This window comes from Lynx canadensis, chromosome C2, assembly GCF_007474595.2.
Source record: "Lynx canadensis isolate LIC74 chromosome C2, mLynCan4.pri.v2, whole genome shotgun sequence".
Classification (NCBI taxonomy): Eukaryota; Metazoa; Chordata; class Mammalia; order Carnivora; family Felidae; genus Lynx; species Lynx canadensis.
The window spans coordinates 33008763-33014762 of NC_044311.2; the positions used below are offsets into that span (position 1 = coordinate 33008763).

Sequence of the window (6000 nt, forward strand, 5' to 3'; positions counted from 1 at the left end):
ATTTTTTTCCCTCATAGGAAGAGAATGTGTACTAGATTTAATAGAAAAGGATATAATGCAGTGAGTGATTACTTTGGCTGTCGTGGCCTCTGAATGTTCCTTTTTGGCCATTGTCCAAGAACTGCTCGTGGTTCTAGGTTGTTCATCCTCCCAGAACAATGAATAGAAGGAAGTAGTGTTCAGGTTTCTGTTGGTAGAGTACTTATATATGTCCATTCCCAGTTGGAGCTTCAAGATAATTTTCCCCCAGATGCAATTTTATAGTTTGTGCAACAGGGAAATTGTCAATAAAATCTTTGCCTCTCATCACCTGTTAGATTATCAAAGCAAGCAATATAGACACTTCTTCATTTGGTAGAAAGTGTCAAGGAAGTGAAGCATCTGACGATCTACACTAAACTTAATATTTTTCACAATAAAAGTTTTTTTTAAGTTTATTTGAGATAGAGAATGTGTGTGTGCACATGTGTGAGTGAGCAGGGGAAGGGCAGAGAGGAAGAGAGAGAATCCAAAGCAGGCTTTGCACTATCGGCACAGAGCCCAACGTGGGGCTTGAACCCATGAACCATGAGATCATGACCTGAGCTGAAATCAGGAGTTGGACACTTAACCAACTGAGCCACCCAGGCGCCCATATGATGAAAATTTTTAAAAAATTACAAATGTAGAGGGAATAGAATAATGAACCTGATGTACTCACCATTCATATTTAATGCATAGTGTCATCTATACTTATGCTCCCAATCAGATTTTTTTGAAACAAATCCCATATTATTTTACTTGTGCTGTTTCATTATGTCTCTCTAAAAAGATAAAAAACCATTTTGAGTACAGCTATACAAAACCATGATCTCATCTAAACATGTATAAAGAATTTGATATCAGATGTGTAGGCAGTGATTATATTTTTTAACTGTCATATAATTCTTTTTATAGTGTTTAACTTGAATCTAAATAAGGTTCATGAATTGCTATTGGTTTATTTGTTTTTAAATTTTCTTTCTCAGGATTTTTATTTAAAAAAATTTTTAATGTTTATATTTGGGGGGGCATGAGTGGGGGAGGGGCAGAGAGAGAGGGATACACAGAATCTGAAGCAGGCTCCAGGCTCTTGAACTGTCAGCACAGAGCCCGATGCGGGACTTGAACCCATGAACCACGAGATCCTGACCTGAGCCGAAGTCAGGTGCTGAACTGACTAAGCCACGCAGGTGCCCTGATGATTTTATTTTTTTGAGGTAAAATTTACCTTCTAAGTCTTTCAATCTATAGATTCCCCATATTCTTGTTTTTTTTCTTTTTAGAAATATGTTTTTTATGTTATAATGGATTTATTATTAAATGCTTTAATAAGTATTTAAAAAATTTCTGAGTTTTTATTTCCAACATGGTAAATACCAATAGATGTAAACCTGCACAAACAAAAGCTCTTTGAGGTCTCCAGCAATCTTTTTTTTTTTTTTTTTTTTTGAAGACCACTTCAGTCATAAACTCACTACCAAGGGTTTAGATTAACTAATGCACTCATGGAATGTCACACTATAAAGAAGTACTATTTTAAAATTAGTTAAAACAATATAACAGATGATTCCTAAGGTTCCACCTAAACCTAAGATCCAACCATTCTACACGAGAGGTCCTAATAAATGTACTATTTTTCAGCACAACTTCTCATCCTTAAGTCTCCTTTTTTCTTGAAACCCTTTGACTCCCCCTGGCCAGTTCCATCCGACCTATGTAAAATGGCATCTGTTTTGATTTACCCACATTGATCTACCTTATTTCCTAAACTTCAGTGATTTGAGTAGTACCATCACAATTTTTTTTCCCCAAATGCCTAACACCTCTACTACTATTTTTCTTTGAATTGGCACACTTTTGGGGCACCTGGGTGGCTCAGTCGGTTGAGCTTCTGACTTTGGCTCAGGTCATGATCTCACCCACCGCTCATGAGTTTGAGCCCCACCTTGGACTCTGTGCTGACAGCTCAGCACAAGCCTGGAGTCTGCTTCAGATTCTGTGTCTTCCTGTCTCTCTGCCCCACCCCCGCTCATGCTCTGTCTTTCTCTCTCTCAAAAAGTAACATTAAAAAAAATTTTTTTTTAAATGGCACACTTTTGTTTTGAATTTAAATACCCTCTTTAGCTTTATCACACAGAGTATTATCCATGAAAGGTGCTAGCTGTGCATTTTTTCACATAGTAAAATAAATGCATAACTAAATATCTTAAGTAAAAAGGGCATTTATGAAAATTTAAAGTACAAAGTAATCATCCTTGTACTGCCAAAAATCTACTCTTTTACCTCCAGTGGTCTGCACATAGCACTGTGGTAACCTTTCTGTGCTGTACCTGTGTGGTTCCTTGCCCATCGTCCCCACCAGGGAGGACGGGGACTGGCTTTCTTCTCTGTATCACCATGTTAGGAAGCCTGGTGCCAGGTGCATAATATGCTTTCAATAAATGTTTGATGAATGAATGTCTCTCTTACTATCACCATAGTGAAATACCATTAGCAAGGGGCGCCTGGGTGGCTCAGTCGGTTGAGCGGCCGACTTCAGATCAGGTCATGATCTCACGGCCCGTGAGTTCGAGCCCCGCGTTAGGCTCTGTGCTGACAGCTCAGAGCCTGGAGCCTGTTTCAGATTCTGTGTCTCCCTCTCTCTGACCCTCCCCCCTACATGCTCTGTCTTTCTCTGTCTCAAAAATAAATAAACGTTAAAAAAAATTTTTTTTGAAAAGAAAAAGAAAAAAAATACCATTAGCAAATAGAAATCTTTGCTATTTTCTCTTTGATTCCCAACCTCAGATAACTTCATCACTCAAACATGGAATCAAAACATAAAGAAGTAGCTAAACATGTGGAAGTGAAGTAGGGCCTGTTTTTCTACCACCTAAAACTTAGTTGTTGTTTTTATGATAGGACAGGATATATTTTTCCATTGAAGAAAGGGGTCCTTTATCCCACAGTTTCCCGTCCTCAGATCTCTGATTTTCCTGCAAACTAGTGTTTAAATCTAGAGGCTTGTTCAAATTCAGGCTCCTTAAAAAAATGGTTATTTTTAGAAAGATTACATTATAGGTTGTGGTATGTTCTTTGATCAGGAGGCGCATAATTTCTGGTTAGTGGTTTAGATGACTATATTTCAGATCCATCGATTCATGAGAGGTTGCAAAACTTGATAGGTTAATTCTATCATTTCCTCTTTGTTCTTTAGCTGGAATGTCTATAAAAAGGCACTTCCCACTATCGACCATTGTGTTACCCAGAGGTACAGGTTATGCAGAAAACTTGCTTAAATGTTTTCTTTTTTCTTTTTTTTTCTTCAAAATAATCAGTTGACTCCTTAGCATCCTCCAAGGAGTTTGAGTTGTAGAGTTTTGTTGTGTTCGGTTTTAGTTTTATTATGAATAAAAATCACATGTGAATAAACATATTTGATACATTTAACCTATTGGAGTTATTATCTGCATGCTCAACTTGTCCCAATTTTGGCTAGTGGGAGTCTTTTTGGTTTGGCTCCTGAGGTTCTTTGGCATAATCCTGATAAATTGAGATAGTTTCCTTGCTGACTGGTTGACAAAATACTTTAACTCATCTTGGACATATTCTGCCCCAGACCTAGAATCAACAATTTCTTGAAGGAGACTTGGTTCCTTCAAGTGGGAAATGACCTTTAGAAAACATAATCTGAGTGGTAGTGGTGTTCATTGCTATTCATCATTATTCTGAGGCCCTTTCAATGCTAGAGTTGCTTTTAAAGATGGAATATACTCTAAGTTCATATGCATCTTTCTTATTCAAATTTGGAACTTTTAAGCCTCCAGAGTTTTTATTTCATCTTACATTTGTGTTTTCTTTAAACAATACTGAAAGCCTTAGTTTTTTTTTTTTAGTCTTTTTTTTTTTAAAGTTTATTCATTTTGAGAGAGAAAGAAAGAACATGAGCAGGGGAGGGGCAGAGAGAGGGAGAGAGAGAATCCCATGCAGAGCCCTACATGGGGCTCAATCTCATGAACCATGAGATAATAGCCTGAGACAAGATCAAGAGTCAGATACTTAACTGAGTCATCCAGTTGCCCTTGAAAGCCTTAGTTTTTAACCATAGTGGAATAAGCACTCATTTCATTTATCTTATAATACTATATAACTGTCTCATATTAACAATATTGAGTCTTCCCCATCTTGTAAGATGGTGGGTGAAAAGCTGAGAACCAGATACTAAGGAGAAGAACCTGAAGCCAAGAAGGCTGATGCTGGTGGCAGAGTTAAGAAGGGTAACCTTAAGGCTAAAATGCCAAAGAAGGGGAAGCCCCACTGCAGCCAAAACCCTGTCCTAGTTAGAGGAAGTGGCAGATATTTCCAATTGACTATGTATTCCAGAAGGGCAGTGTACCAGAGGAAGTATTCAGCAGCTAAATCTAGGGTTGAATACAAAAAGTAGGAGAAGGTTCTTGCTACTATCACAAAACCAGATGGTGGTGACAAGAATGCTGGTACCTGACTGGTTAAACTTTGTAAAGTGCCTAGGTATTATCCTACTGAAAATGTGCCTCGAAAGCTGTTGAGCCATGGCAAAAAAACTTTCAATCAGCATGTGAGAAAACTGTGAGCTACCATCACTCCTGGGACCATTTTGGTCATCCTCACTGGGCACCACAGAAATAAGAGGGTAGTTTTCCTGAAACAGCTGAGCAGTGGCTTGCCACTTGTGACTGCATCTCTGGCCCTCAATCAAGTTCTTTGCATAGAACACACCAGAAACTTGTGATTGCCACCTGCACCAAAACTGTTATAAGCAACATGAAAATCCCAAGACATCTCATTGATGCTTACTTCAAGCAGAAGAAGCTATATGAACCCAGCCACCAGGAAGGTGAAGTCTTTGACATGGAGAAAGAGAAATATGAGATTATAGAGCAGAGCAAGATTGATCAGAAAGCTGTGGACTTGTAAATGCTACCAAAAATCAAAGCTGTTCCTCAGCTTCAGGGCTACCTCCACTCTGTTTTCTCTCACAGGTGGAGTTCATCCGCACAAATGGGAGTGTTCTAAATTTCTTACAAAGGACCTAATTAAATAACTGATCCATTTCAAAATAAAAATAAAACAATATTGACATTATTACTAGCAACATGTTTACTAAAGACCATATATTTTTCCCTCATTTTTGTTGTTAGGTTATATCCCTTTAGGGATATATAGTCAAATTACTATATTGTAAAGTTATATGGAATAACTCCTTTAAGTTGTTATGCTGAAAAGTTGTGATTCTTGGGGATTGCTTTATTTAATTTTGTCTTATAATTATGTAAAATATTTACATGGTTCTAAGATTAAATCTACAAAACAGGTCATATTCAAAGGAGTCCAGGGTCTATCCTTATCCTCTAACCAATGCTCTTCCCTCTTCTATAGGTAACAATTTTTTAAATGATTTATGATTTTTTAATATCAGCAAATACATATTTATATCCCTCTTCTTAAATAAACAGAAGTCACTGTAAATACTTCTCATCTTGCTTTTTTTTTACTTAATAATATATCTTGAAGATTTCTTCATAATAGTATATTAAGATATTCCCTATTCCCTTTTTGACCGCATAGTACCCCATAGTTAATTCAACCAGTTTCTATTGATAGGCATTTGGGTTGTTTCTGGTCTTTTCTCTTCCAAATAATATTTCAGTTAAGAACCTTATACATACATATTTTTATTATTTTTGTCAGGGTGGCTTTGAGCATATATCTTTTGTTTTTGTCAGTACATCTTTATTTAGGAATATTCTTTAGTGATTCTTGTAGCAAGAAACTAGGAATGGTAAATTCTCTCACTTTATTTGTTTGAAAATATATTTTTTGCCTTTATGTAATAGTGTTGCTGGGCAAAGAATTTTAAGTTAATAGTTACTTACTTTTAGCACACTGAAGATAGTACTTGATTGGCCTCTATTGTTGCTAATGAGCAGTTGCTATTAAGACATAGAACTATTTCTTTAT

The 6000-nt window shown here is 36.8% G+C and overlaps 1 pseudogene; it reads left to right on the plus strand.

Annotated features, from left to right (window-relative positions):
* LOC115522815 overlaps positions 1-5083 on the plus strand; it is a 57582-nt pseudogene extending 52499 nt beyond the window's left edge.
* The last annotated feature ends 917 nt before the right edge of the window (positions 5084-6000 follow it).